The sequence below is a fragment of the Oncorhynchus clarkii genome, unplaced genomic scaffold, assembly GCF_045791955.1.
Source record: "Oncorhynchus clarkii lewisi isolate Uvic-CL-2024 unplaced genomic scaffold, UVic_Ocla_1.0 unplaced_contig_7030_pilon_pilon, whole genome shotgun sequence".
NCBI lineage: Eukaryota > Metazoa > Chordata > Actinopteri > Salmoniformes > Salmonidae > Oncorhynchus > Oncorhynchus clarkii.
Genome location: NW_027258292.1, coordinates 68,109 through 83,247, shown reverse-complemented (window position 1 = coordinate 83,247; position 15,139 = coordinate 68,109).

The window sequence follows — 15,139 nt, the reverse complement described above, 5'->3', positions numbered from 1 at the left end:
GAGCCAAGCTTATTCTTAATGATCCTGGATCAGCAGTCTGACTCTGAGACACTTTGTGGCCCTGAAGTTATAGAGGCTCATCATCCTAACCTACCCCTTTCCCAACACACCTGGGTTCAAATACTATTTGATATTTTCCTGAATACTTTTAGAATTCGCTTTAGCCTGCCTGGAGCGGCAGATGGGCGGGGTTTTTTGTATTTTAGAGCCATTCTATTGGTCCGTTAAAGCCAGGCCACCGCAATCAAGCGAATAAATTGTATTTAAAATAGTATTTGGACCCAGGTCAGTTAACACAAAGAATGTATAATCCGGGTGAAAAACATGTGGTTCTCTATGACAGCTGTTTTAGCCAGCAAAACTATACAACATGACATGCAGCCTGGCTTCATACCCAGATACTAGCATGAGGACTTCGAGCTTAGTTTAGAGTGAGGCAGCAAAGCAGGTTGCTCTTTGAAGGTTGTGATTGTGTATGCACTTTGACGGAAAGTGCACCGGGTGTATAGCCACAGGGCTGTGTGTGTCTGGTCCAATACAGTGTGTGTGTGATCTCTGCCTCATGGCTTTATCTCAATATTCCAGACCACTGTTACGCCTCAGAGAGAGGGAGAGAGAGAGACAAGAAATTTAGAGAGAGGGAGAGAAATTGAGAGAGACAGAGAGACAGAGAGAGAGGCAGAGAGAGACAGAGAGAAATTGAGAGAGAGTGAGAGAGACAGAGAGAGAGACAGAGAGACAGAGAAATTGAGAGAGAGAGAGACAGAGAGACAGAGAAATTGAGAAAGACAGAAATTGAGAGAGAAATTGAGAGACAGAGTGAGAGAGACAGAGAGAGATAAATTGAGAGAGAGAGAAATTGAGAGAGACAGAGAGAGAGACAGAAATTGAGAGAGAAATTGAGAGAGACAGAAATTGAGAGACAGAGACAGAGAGACAGAGGTAAATTGAGAGAGAAAGACAGAGAGGGGAGGGGGTTATTGCAGGTCGTGATTATTTGAGAGGAAACTCAGACAGTAAAGGAGATTATTTATTTCAAATGGTTATGTAATTGCATTGGTCCAGGGCAGGGGCCTGTGTGTGAGTGGTCTTTGACAGGGTGAGTCATTGACCTGTCTCCTGTGTGTGAGTGGCCTGTGACAGTGTGAGTCATTGACCTGTCTCCTGTGTGTGAGTGGTCTGTGACAGGGTGAGTCATTGACCTGTCTCCTGTGTGTGAGTGGTCTGTGACAGGGTGAGTCATTGACCTGTCTCCTGTGTGTGAGTGGTCTGTGACAGGGTGAGTCATTGACCTGTCTCCTGTGTGTGAGTGGTCTGTGACAGGGTGAGTCATTGACCTGTCTCCTGTGTGTGAGTGGTCTGTGACAGGGTGAGTCATTGACCTGTCTCCTGTGTGTGAGTGGTCTGTGACAGGGTGAGTCATTGACCTGTCTCCTGTGTGTGAGTGGCCTGTGACAGGGTGAGTCATTGACCTGTCTCCTGTGTGTGAGTGGTCTGTGACAGGGTGAGTCATTGACCTGTCTCCTGTGTGTGAGTGGCCTGTGACAGTGTGAGTCATTGACCTGTCTCCTGTGTGTGAGTGGCCTGTGACAGTGTGAGTCATTGACCTGTCTCCTGTGTGTGAGTGGTCTGTGACAGGGTGAGTCATTGACCTGTCTCCTGTGTGTGAGTGGTCTGTGACAGGGTGAGTCATTGACCTGTCTCCTGTGTGTGAGTGGTCTGTGACAGGGTGAGTCATTGACCTGTCTCCTGTGTGTGAGGGTCCTGTGACAGGGTGAGTCATTGACCTGTCTCCTGTGTGTGAGTGGTCTGTGACAGGGTGAGTCATTGACCTGTCTCCTGTGTGTGAGTGGCCTGTGACAGTGTGAGTCATTGACCTGTCTCCTGTGTGTGAGTGGTCTGTGACAGGGTGAGTCATTGACCTGTCTCCTGTGTGTGAGTGGTCTGTGACAGGGTGAGTCATTGACCTGTCTCCTGTGTGTGAGTGGTCTGTGACAGGGTGAGTCATTGACCTGTCTCCTGTGTGTGAGGGTCCTGTGACAGGGTGAGTCATTGACCTGTCTCCTGTGTGTGAGTGGTCTGTGACAGGGTGAGTCATTGACCTGTCTCCTGTGTGTGAGTGGTCTGTGACAGGGTGAGTCATTGACCTGTCTCCTGTGTGTGAGTGGCCTGTGACAGTGTGAGTCATTGACCTGTCTCCTGTGTGTGAGTGGCCTGTGACAGGGTGAGTCATTGACCTGTCTCCTGTGTGTGAGTGGTCTGTGACAGGGTGAGTCATTGACCTGTCTCCTGTGTGTGAGTGGCCTGTGACAGTGTGAGTCATTGACCTGTCTCCTGTGTGTGAGTGGCCTGTGACAGGGTGAGTCATTGACCTGTCTCCTGTGTGTGAGTGGTCTGTGACAGGGTGAGTCATTGACCTGTCTCCTGTGTGTGAGTGGCCTGTGACAGTGTGAGTCATTGACCTGTCTCCTGTGTGTGAGTGGCCTGTGACAGGGTGAGTCATTGACCTGTCTCCTGTGTGTGAGTGGTCTGTGACAGGGTGAGTCATTGACCTGTCTCCTGTGTGTGAGTGGCCTGTGACAGGGTGAGTCATTGACCTGTCTCCTGTGTGTGAGTGGCCTGTGACAGGGTGAGTCATTGACCTGTCTCCTGTGTGTGAGTGGCCTGTGACAGGGTGAGTCATTGACCTGTCTCCTGTGTGTGAGTGGCCTGTGACAGGGTGAGTCATTGACCTGTCTCCTGTGTGTGAGTGGCCTGTGACAGGGTGAGTCATTGACCTGTCTCCTGTGTGTGAGGGGCCTGTGACAGGGTGAGTCATTGACCTGTCTCCATGCAGTCTGTTAGAGAGAAGCTGATTGGATAATATTAATAATAAATACTGTCAAACAATCATGATAAGTCTGGCCTCCGTGGCTGTCTGTGTGTGTGTGCGTGCCTGTGTGTATGCGTGCCTGTGTGTGTATGTGTGTGTGTGTGCGTGCCTGTGTGTGTGTGTGTGCGTTGGTCTCTACGTGTGTCTCAGTGCTAAACGCACCATCTCCCCTCTTATTAAACTGTCGCTGAGTTGTCACAGCGAGTTTACATCAGGACATGCTTCTGGTAACCCTAGCAACCAGGGCTATGTGTTACTATGGCAGCATAAGTCCCCAGAGAGAGAGAGAGAGAGAGAGAGAGAGAGAGAGAGAGAGAGAAAGAGAGAGACAGAGACAGAGAGAGAGAGAGAGAGACAGAGAGAGACAGAGACAGAGACAGAGACAGAGACAGAGAGAGAGAGAGAGAGAGAGAGAGAGAACACCATCACAGAGACACTAACCTTACTGTAGAGAACCATCACAGAGACACTAACCCTACTGTAGAGAACCATCACAGAGACACTAACCCTACTGTAGAGAACCATCACAGAGACACTAACCCTACTGTAGAGAACCATCACAGAGACACTAACCTTACTGTAGAGAACCATCACAGAGACACTAACCTTACTGTAGAGAACCATCACAGAGACACTAACCCTACTGTAGAGAACCATCACAGAGACACTAACCCTACTGTAGAGAACCATCACAGAGACACTAACCCTACTGTAGAGAACCATCACAGAGACACTAACCCTACTGTAGAGAACCATCACAGAGACACTAACCCTACTGTAGAGAACCATCACAGAGACACTAACCTTACTGTAGAGAACCATCACAGAGACACTAACCTTACTGTAGAGAACCATCACAGAGACACTAACCTTACTGTAGAGAACCATCACAGAGACACTAACCCTACTGTAGAGAACCATCACAGAGACACTAACCTTACTGTAGAGAACCATCACAGAGACACTAACCTTACTGTAGAGAACCATCACAGAGACACTAACCCTACTGTAGAGAACCATCACAGAGACACTAACCCTACTGTAGAGAACCATCACAGAGACACTAACCTTACTGTAGAGAACCATCACAGAGACACTAACCCTACTGTAGAGAACCATCACAGAGACACTAACCCTACTGTAGAGAACCATCACAGAGACACTAACCTTACTGTAGAGAACCATCACAGAGACACTAACCCTACTGTAGAGAACCATCACAGAGACACTAACCTTACTGTAGAGAACCATCACAGAGACACTAACCTTACTGTAGAGAACCATCACAGAGACACTAACCCTACTGTAGATCACTGACCTGTCTGACTGGACCACAACACTTCATCACTCATCATCACCAGTGGGGTAGTGGAAGGTAAACGTTGAGAATATACAGGGCTTTTCTTAATTTACCATGAATGGAGATCAGAGTTGACCGATTACATGTTTACTACATCACATCACTGGCATGTAATCTGGTCCTTAACCTGCTAACTCCTACTGCATGTAATCTGGTCCTTAACCTGCTAACTCCTACTACATGTAATCTGGTCCTTAACCTGCTAACTCCTACAGCATGTAATCTGGTCCTTAACCTGCTAACTCCTACAGCATGTAATCTGGTCCTTAACCTGCTAACTCCTACAGCATGTAATCTGGTCCTTAACCTGCTAACTCCTACTGCATGTAATCTGGTCCTTAACCTGCTAACTCCTACTACATGTAATCTGGTCCTTAACCTGCTAACTCCTACAGCATGTAATCTGGTCCTTAACCTGCTAACTCCTACAGCATGTAATCTGGTCCTTAACCTGCTAACTCCTACAGCATGTAATCTGGTCCTTAACCTGCTAACTCCTACTGCATGTAATCTGGTCCTTAACCTGCTAACTCCTACTGCATGTAATCTGGTCCTTAACCTGCTAACTCCTACTACATGTAATCTGGTCCTTAACCTGCTAACTCCTACAGCATGTAATCTGGTCCTTAACCTGCTAACTCCTACAGCATGTAATCTGGTCCTTAACCTGATAACTCCTACTGCATGTAATCTGGTCCTTAACCTGCTAACTCCTACTGCATGTAATCTGGTCCTTAACCTGCTAACTCCTACTACATGTAATCTGGTCCTTAACCTGCTAACTCCTACAGCATGTAATCTGGTCCTTAACCTGCTAACTCCTACTGCATGTAATCTGGTCCTTAACCTGCTAACTCCTAAAGCATCTATTGATATCTGTATTGGGCCAATGTTGCCGTTAGTTATATGTTAACTATATATATCTCCTTTAAATCTTAGTCCACCTTCTCTCTGGGTAGAACCTTTAAATCTGAATCCACCTTCTCTCTGGGTAGAACCTTTAAATCTGAATCCACCTTCTCTTTGGGTAGAACCTTTAAATCTGAATCCACCTTCTCTCTGGGTAGAACCTTTAAATCTGAATCCATTTCTCTCTGGGTAGAACCTTTAAATTTTAGCCCCCCTTCTCTCTGGGTAGAACCTTTAAATCTGAATCCACCTTCTCTCTGGGTAGAACCTTTAAATCTGAATCCACCTTCTCTCTGGGTAGAACCTTTAAATTTTAGCCCCCCTTCTCTCTGGGTAGAACCTTTAAATCTGAATCCACCTTCTCTCTGGGTAGAACCTTTACATTTTAACCCCCCTTCTCTCTGGGTAGAACCTTAAAATCTGAATCCAACTTCTCTCTGGGTAGAACCTTTAAATCTGAATCCACCTTCTCTCTGGGTAGAACCTTTAAATCTTAGTCCCCCTTCTCTCTTGGGAGAATCTACCTCTCCTGTTCTATTATAGTCCTAGTCAGAGAGATTCTCAACTAGAATAGCTGCGTTGTGTCCTTCCTCCACTTCCTGACAGTTCCATTAGGTTTCATAACATCACTGTAGAATGTTCTACGTTAATAGGAGACACACATTTACATCATTAATGACTGCATGGAAATCCATCAGGAAAAAGTCAAATATGCCGCGCGCGCACACACACACGCACACACACACACTAGACACACACACACACACACACACGCACACACACACACACACACACGCGCGCACACACACACACACGCACACACACACACCACGCCCACACACACACCACGCCCACACACACACACACACACACCCTTATCCTCATAGACCAGATAGGACATGAATAAGTCAGCCCCTGACCAGATGGCTTCTCTCTCAGTCTCAGATAAGACAGAGTCCTAGAAACACTCCACACGCCCTACATGCCCCCTATTCCCTACCTAGAGCTCTGGTCTAAAGTAGTGCACTATTCCCTACCTAGAGCTCTGGTCTAAAGTAGTGCACTATGGGCCCTATTCCCTACATAGAGGTCTGGTCAAAAGTAGTGCACTATAAATGCCTCCCTATTCCCTACATAGAGCTCTGGTCAAAAGTAGTGCACTATAAATGGCTCCCTATTCCCTACATAGAGCTCTGGTCAAAAGTAGTGCACTATAAATGCCTCCCTATTCCCTACATAGAGCTCTGGTCTAAAGTAGTGCACTATAAATGCCTCCCTATTCCCTACATAGAGCTCTGGTCAAAAGTAGTGCACTATAAATGGAAAAGGGAGCCATTTGGGACACAAACACTATCAATCCATCCAGTATGTAGAAGCTTTATCATTGAGAGAACAGTTAGCTACTCTGTCAGGTCACGACCCAGCCTGAAATACGACGCTTCCTGGCTAATGAGTAGCTGCAGTTTATACAGTAACTTCGGAAGTATTCAGACCCCCTGACCTTTCCACATTTTGTTAGGTTACAGCCCAATTACAAAACTGGTTCAATTGTTTTTTCCCGATCCTTTATCTACGTACAATACACCACAATGACAAAGCAAAAACAGGTCAACTTTGTTTTGCTAATTTATTACAAATTAAAAAAATGTAATGTCATATTTACAGACCCTTTACCCAGTACTTTGTTGAAGCACCTTTGGCAGCGATTACAACCTTGTGTCTTCTTGGGTATGACGCTACAAGCTTGGCACACCTGTATTTGGGGAGTTTCTCCCATTCTTCTCTGCAGATCCTCTCAAGCTCTGTCAGGTTGGATGGGGAGTGTCGCTGTACAGCTATTTTCAGGTCTCTCCAGAGATGTTCGATCGGGTTCAAGTCCGGACTCTGGCTGGGCCACTCAAGGACATAAAGAGACTTGTTCCAAGGCCACTCCTGCGTTGTCTTGGCTGTGTGCTTAGCGTCGTTGTCCTGTTGGAAGGTGAACCTTCGCCCCAGTCTGAGCGCTCTGGAGCAGGTTTTCATCAAGGATCTCTCTGTATTTTGCTTCGTTCATCTTTGTCTCGATCCTGACGAGTCTCCCAGTCCCTGCCGCTGAAAAACATCCCAACAGCATGATGCTGCCACCACCATGCTTCACCGTAGGGATGATGCCAGGTTTCCTCCAGACGTGATGCTTGGCATTCAGGCCAAAGAGTTCAATCTTGGTTTCATCAGACCAGAGAATCTGGTTTCTCATGGTCTGAAAGTCCTTTAGGTGCCTTTTGGCAAACTACAAACTGGCTGTCATGTGCCTTTTACTGAGGAGTGGCTTCTGTCTGGCTACTCTACTATAAAGGCCCGATTGGTGGAGTGCTGCAGAGATGGTTGTCCTTCTGGAAGGTTCTCCCATCTCCACAGAGGAACTCTAGAGAGGTCTGTCAAAGTGACCATCAGGTTCTTGGTCACCTCCCTCACCTCCCTCTCCTCCGATTGCTCAGTTTGGCAGGACAGCCAGCTTGGTGGTTCCAAACTTCTTCCATTTAAGAATGATCAAGGCCATTGTGATCTTGGGGAGCTTCAATGCTGCAGAAATGTTTTGGTACCCTTCCCCAGATCTGTGCCTCGACACAATCCTGTCTCGGAGCTCTACGGACAATTCCTTCGACCTCATGGCTTGGTTTTTGCTCTGACATGCACTGTCAACTGTGGGACCTTATAGGAATAGAGGAGATGTCTGTGCTAACCAATAGGAATAGAGGAGATGTGTGTGCTAACCAATAGGAATAGAGGAGATGTCTGTACTAACCAATAGGAATAGAGGAGATCTGTGTGTACTAACCAATAGGGATGGAGGAGATCTGTGTGTACTAACCAATAGGGATGGAGGAGATCTGTGTGTACTTACCAATAGGGATGGAGGAGATCTGTGTGCACTAACCAATAGGAATAGAGGAGATCTGTGTGCACTAACCAATAGGGATGGAGGAGATGTGTGTACTAACCAATAGGAACAATTCTTTCGACCTCATGGCATAGTTTTTGCTCTGACATGCACTGTCAACTGTGGGACCTTATATAGACAGTTGTATGCCTTTCCAAATCATGTCCAATCAATTGAATTTAGCACAGGTGGACTCCAATCAAGTTGTAGAAACATCTCAAGGATGATCAATGGAAACAGGATGCACCTGAGCTCCATTTCAAGCCTCATAGCAAAGGGTCTGAATACTTATGTAAATAAGATATTTCTGTTTTTCAATTTTTATAAATTTTCCAACGAATCATGTTGTCATTATGGGGTATTGTGTTTGGATTGTTGAGGATTTTTATTTATTTAATCCATTTTAGAGTAAGGCTGTAACGTAACAAAATGTGGAAAAAGTCAAGGGGTCTGAATACTTTACGAATGCACTGTATATACACACACTTTTAAAAAAAAACAATAACTGCCCTATCTGTCCTAGACCTCATCATAACTAAACACATGAGGACCTCATCATAACTAAACACATGAGGACCTCATCATAACTAAACACATGAGGACCTCATCATAACCAAACACATGAGGACAAGGTTATCATTAACTGCCTTATCTGTCCTAGACCTCATCATGACTAAACACATGGGGACAAGGTCATCATTAACTGCCTTATCTGTCCTAGACCTCATCATGACTAAACACATGGGGACAAGGTCATCATTAACTGCCTTATCTGTCCTAGACCTCATCATGACTAAACACATGGGGACAAGGTCATCATTAACTGCCTTATCTGTCCTAGACCTCATCATGACTAAACACATGGGGACAAGGTCATCATTAACTGCCTTATCTGTCCTAGACCTCATCATAACTAAACACATGAGGACAAGGTCATCATTAACTGCCTTATCTGTCCTAGACCTCATCATGACTAAACACATGAGGACAAGGTCATCATTAACTGCCTTATCTGTCCTAGACCTCATCATGACTAAACACATGAGGACAAGGTCATCATTAACTGCCTTATCTGTCCTAGACCTCATCATGACTAAACACATGAGGACAAGGTCATCATTAACTGCCTTATCTGTCCTAGACCTCATCATGACTAAACACATGAGGACAAGGTCATCATTAACCTGCTAACTCCTACTGCATGTAATCTGGTCCTTAACCTGCTAACTCCTACTGCATGTAATCTGGTCCTTAACCTGCTAACTCCTACATCATGTAATCTGGTCCTTAATCTGCTAACTCCTACTGCATGTAATCTGGTCCTTAACCTGCTAACTCCTACAGCATGTAATCTGGTCCTTAATCTGCTAACTCCTACTGCATGTAATCTGGTCCTTAATCTGCTAACTCCTACTGCATGTAATCTGGTCCTTAATCTGCTAACTCCTACTGCATGTAATCTGGTCCTTAATCTGCTAACTCCTACTGCATGTAATCTGGTCCTTAACCTGCTAACTCCTACAGCATGTAATCTGGTCCTTAATCTGCTAACTCCTACTGCATGTAATCTGGTCCTTAATCTGCTAACTCCTACTGCATGTAATCTGGTCCTTAACCTGCTAACTCCTACTGCATGTAATCTGGTCCTTAACCTGCTAACTCCTACAGCATGTAATCTGGTCCTTAACCTGCTAACTCCTACTGCATGTAATCTGGTCCTTAACCTGCTAACTCCTACAGCATGTAATCTGGTCCTTAACCTGCTAACTCCTACTGCATGTAATCTGGTCCTTAACCTGCTAACTCCTACAGCATGTAATCTGGTCCTTAACCTGCTAACTCCTACAGCATGTAATCTGGTCCTTAACCTGCTAACTCCTACTGCATGTAATCTGGTTTTTAACCTGCTAACTCCTACTGCATGTAATCTGGTCCTTAACCTGCTAACTCCTACTGCATGTAATCTGGTCCTTAACCTGCTAACTCCTACAGCATGTAATCTGGTCCTTAACCTGCTAACTCCTACTGCATGTAATCTGGTCCTTAACCTGCTAACTCCTACTGCATGTAATCTGGTCCTTAACCTGCTAACTCCTACTGCATGTAATCTGGTTTTTAACCTGCTAACTCCTACAGCATGTAATCTGGTCCTTAACCTGCTAACTCCTACAGCATGTAATCTGGTCCTTAACCTGCTAACTCCTACAGCATGTAATCTGGTCCTTAACCTGCTAACTCCTACTGCATGTAATCTGGTCCTTAACCTGCTAACTCCTAAAGCATCTATTGATATCTGTATTGGGCCAATGTTGCCGTTAGTTATATGTTAACTATATATATCTCCTTTAAATCTTAGTCCACCTTCTCTCTGGGTAGAACCTTTAAATCTGAATCCACCTTCTCTCTGGGTAGAACCTTTAAATCTGAATCCACCTTCTCTTTGGGTAGAACCTTTAAATCTGAATCCACCTTCTCTCTGGGTAGAACCTTTAAATCTTAGTCCACCTTCTCTCTGGGTAGAACCTTTACATCTTAGTCCACCTTCTCTCTGGGTAGAACCTTTAAATCTGAATCCACCTTCTCTCTGGGTAGAACCTTTAAATCTTAGTCCACCTTCTCTCTGGGTAGAACCTTTAAATCTTAGTCCCCCTTCTCTCTGGGTAGAACCTTTAAATCTTAGTCCACCTTCTCTCTGGGTAGAACCTTTAAATATTAGCCCCCCTTCTCTCTGGGTAGAATCTACCTCTCCTGTTCTATTATAGTCCTAGTCAGAGAGATTCTCAACTAGAATAGCTACGTTGTGTCCTTCCTCCACTTCCTGACAGTTCCATTAGGTTTCATAACATCACTGTAGAATGTTCTACGTTAATAGGAGACATACTGTAGACACACATTTACATCATTAATGACTGCATGGAAATCCATCAGGAAAAAGTCAAATATAGCACACACACACACACACACACCACACACACACACACCACACACAGGCACACATACGCATGCACACACTCATGCACGCACACCACACACACACGCACGCACGCACACCACACACACACACACGCACACACGCACGCACACACCACACGCACCACACGCACACCACACACACACACACCACACGCACGCACACACACACACACACACACACGCATGCACGCACACCACACACGCACGCACACCACACACACACACACACACACACCCCCTTATCCTCATAAACCAGATAGGACATGAATAAGTCAGCCCCTGACCAGATGGCTTCTCTCTCAGTCTCAGATAAGACAGAGTCCTAGAAACACTCCACACGCCCTACATGCCCCCTATTCCCTACATAGAGCTCTGGTCTAAAGTAGTGCACTATAAATGGCTCCCTATTCCCTACCTAGAACTCTGGTCTAAAGTAGTGCACTATAAATGGCTCCCTATTCCCTACATAGAGCTCTGGTCAAAAGTAGTGCACTATTCCCTACATAGAGCTCTGGTCAGAAGTAGTGCACTATTCCCTACATAGAGCTCTGGTCAGAAGTAGTGCACTATAAATGGCTCCCTATTCCCTACATAAAGCTCTGGTCAAAAGTAGTGCACTATTCCCTACATAGAGCTCTGGTCAGAAGTAGTGCACTATTCCCTACATAGAGCTCTGGTCAGAAGTAGTGCACTATAAATGGCTCCCTATTCCCTACATAAAGCTCTGGTCAAAAGTAGTGCACTATTCCCTACATAGAGCTCTGGTCAGAAGTAGTGCACTATAAATGGCTCCCTATTCCCTACATAGAGCTCTGGTCAAAAGTAGTGCACTATAAATGGAAAAGGGAGCCATTTGGGACACACTCCATTGAAGGGCAGAGCAGCGTCCAGTATGTAGAAGCTTTATCATTGAGAGAACAGTTAGCTACTCTGTCAGGTCACGACCCAGCCTGAAATACGACGCTTCCTGGCTAATGAGTAGCTGCAGTTTATACAGTAACTTCAGAAGTATTCAGACCCCCTGACCTTTCCACATTTTGTTAGGTTACAGCCTAATTACAAAACTGGTTCAATTGTTTTTTCCAGATCCTTTATCTACGTACAATACCCCACAATGACAAAGCAAAAACAGGTCAACTTTGTTTTGCTAATTTATTACAAATTAAAAAATTAAATGTCATATTTACAGACCCTTTTCCCAGTACTTTGTTGAAGCACCTTTGGCAGCGATTACAACCTTGTGTCTTCTTGGGTATGACGCTACAAGCTTGGCACACCTGTATTTGGGGAGTTTCTCCCATTCTTCTCTGCAGATCCTCTCAAGCTCTGTCAGGTTGGATGGGGAGCGTTGCTTCACTGCACAGCTATTTTCAGGTCTCTCCAGAGATGTTCGATCGGGTTCAAGTCCAGGCTCTGGCTGGGCCACTCAAGGACATTCAGAGACTTGTTCCAAGGCCATTCCTGTGTTGTCTTGGTTGTGTGCTTAGGGTCGTCGTCCTGTTGGAAGGTGAACCTTCGCCCCAGTCTGAGGTCCTGAACACTCTGGAGCAGGTTTTCATCAAGGATCTCTCTGTATTTTGCTTCGTTCATCTTTGTCTCGATCCTGACGAGTCTCCCAGTCCCTGCCGCTGAAAAACATCCCCACAGCATGATGCTGCCACCACCATGCTTCACCGTAGGGATGATGCCAGGTTTCCTCCAGACGTGATGCTTGGCATTCAGGCCAAAGAGTTCAATCTTGGTTTCATCAGACCAAAGAATCTGGTTTCTCATGGTCTGAAAGTCCTTTAGGTGCCTTTTGGCAAACTACAAACTGGCTGTCATGTGCCTTTTACTGAGGAGTGGCTTCCGTCTGGCTACTCTACTATAAAGGCCTGATTGGTGGAGTGCTGCAGAGATGGTTGTCCTTCTGGAAGGTTCTCCCATCTCCACAGAGGAACTCTAGAGAGGTGACCATCAAAGTGACCATCAGGTTCTTGGTCACCTCCCTGACCAAGGCCCTTCTCCTCCGATTGCTCAGTTTGGCAGGACAGCCAGCTTGGTGGTTCCAAACTTCTTCCATTTAAGAATGATCAAGGGGACCTTCAATGCTGCAGAAATGTTTTGGTACCCTTCCCCAGATCTGTGCCTCGACACAATCCTGTCTCGGAGCTCTACGGACAATTCCTTCAACCTCATAGCTTGGTTTTTGCTCTGACATGCACTGTCAACTGTGGGACCTTATAGGAATAGAGGAGATGTCTGTGCTAACCAATAGGAATAGAGGAGATGTGTGTGCTAACCAATAGGAATAGAGGAGATGTCTGTACTAACCAATAGGAATAGAGGAGATCTGTGTGTACTAACCAATAGGGATGGAGGAGATCTGTGTGTACTAACCAATAGGGATGGAGGAGATCTGTGTGCACTAACCAATAGGGATGGAGGAGATCTGTGTGTACTAACCAATAGGGATGGAGGAGATCTGTGTGTACTTACCAATAGGGATGGAGGAGATCTGTGTGCACTAACCAATAGGAATAGAGGAGATCTGTGTGCACTAACCAATAGGAATGGAGGAGATCTGTGTGTACTAACCAATAGGGATGGAGGAGATCTGTGTGTACTGACCAATAAGGATGGAGGAGATCTGTGTGTACTAACCAATAGGAACAATTCCTTCGACCTCATGGCTTAGTTTTTGCTCTGACATGCACTGTCAACTGTGGGACCTTATATAGACAGTTGTGTGCCTTTCCAAATCATGTCTAATCAATTGAATTTAGCACAGGTGGACTCCAATCAAGTTGTAGAAACATCTCAAGGATGATCAATAGAAACAGGATGCACCTGAGCTCAATTTCAAGTCTCATAGCAAAGGGTCTGAATACTTATGTAAATAAGGAATCTGTTTTTCAAATGTTATAAATTTTCCAACGAATCATGTTGTCATTATGGGGTATTGTGTTTGGATTGTTGAGGATTTTTATTTATTTAATCCATTTTAGAATAAGGCTGTAACGTAACAAAATGTGGAAAAAGTCAAGGGGTCTGAATACTTTACGAATGCACTGTATATACACACACTTTTAAAAAAAACAATAACTGCCCTATCTGTCCTAGACCTCATCATGACTAAACACATGAGGACCTCATCATAACTAAACACATGAGGACAAGGTCATCAATAACTGCCTTATCTGTCCTAGACCTCATCATAACCAAACACATGAGGACCTCATCATAACTAAACACATGAGGACCTCATCATAACTAAACACATGAGGACCTCATCATAACTAAACACATGAGGACCTCATCATAACCAAACACATGAGGACCTCATCATAACTAAACACATGAGGACCTCATCATAACTAAACACATGAGGACCTCATCATAACTAAACACATGAGGACCTCATCATAACCAAACACATGAGGACCTCATCATAACCAAACACATGAGGACCTCATCATAACCAAACACATGAGGACCTCATCATAACCAAACACATGAGGACCTCATCATAACTAAACACATGAGGACCTCATCATAACTAAACACATGAGGACCTCATCATAACTAAACACATGAGGACCTCATCATAACTAAACACATGAGGACCTCATCATAACTAAACACATGAGGACCTCATCATAACTAAACACATGAGGACCTCATCATAACAAGGTCATCATTAACTGCTGTCACGTTCGTCATACGAATTAGACCAAGGTATAGCGTGCTATGCGTACATTCCTTCTTTATTTAAAGAATGAAACACTGAACAAACTAACAAAATACTAAACATAGAACAAGATCCTACAAACACCAAAGGAATATGGCTACCTAAATATGGTCCCCAATCAGAGAAAACGATAAACAGCTGCCTCTGATTGGGAGCCATATCAGGCCACCATAAACATACAAATACCTAGACCTACAAAACTCTAGACAATTCAAAACCCCTAGACAATACAAAACCCCTAGACAATACAAAAACTAGCGTATCCACCCTAGTCACACCCTGAGCTAACCAAAATATAAAGAAAACAGAGACATCTCAGGTTAGGGCGTGCCAACTGCTGTATGTGGCCTAGCCCTAAACCACTGTAATGTAAAC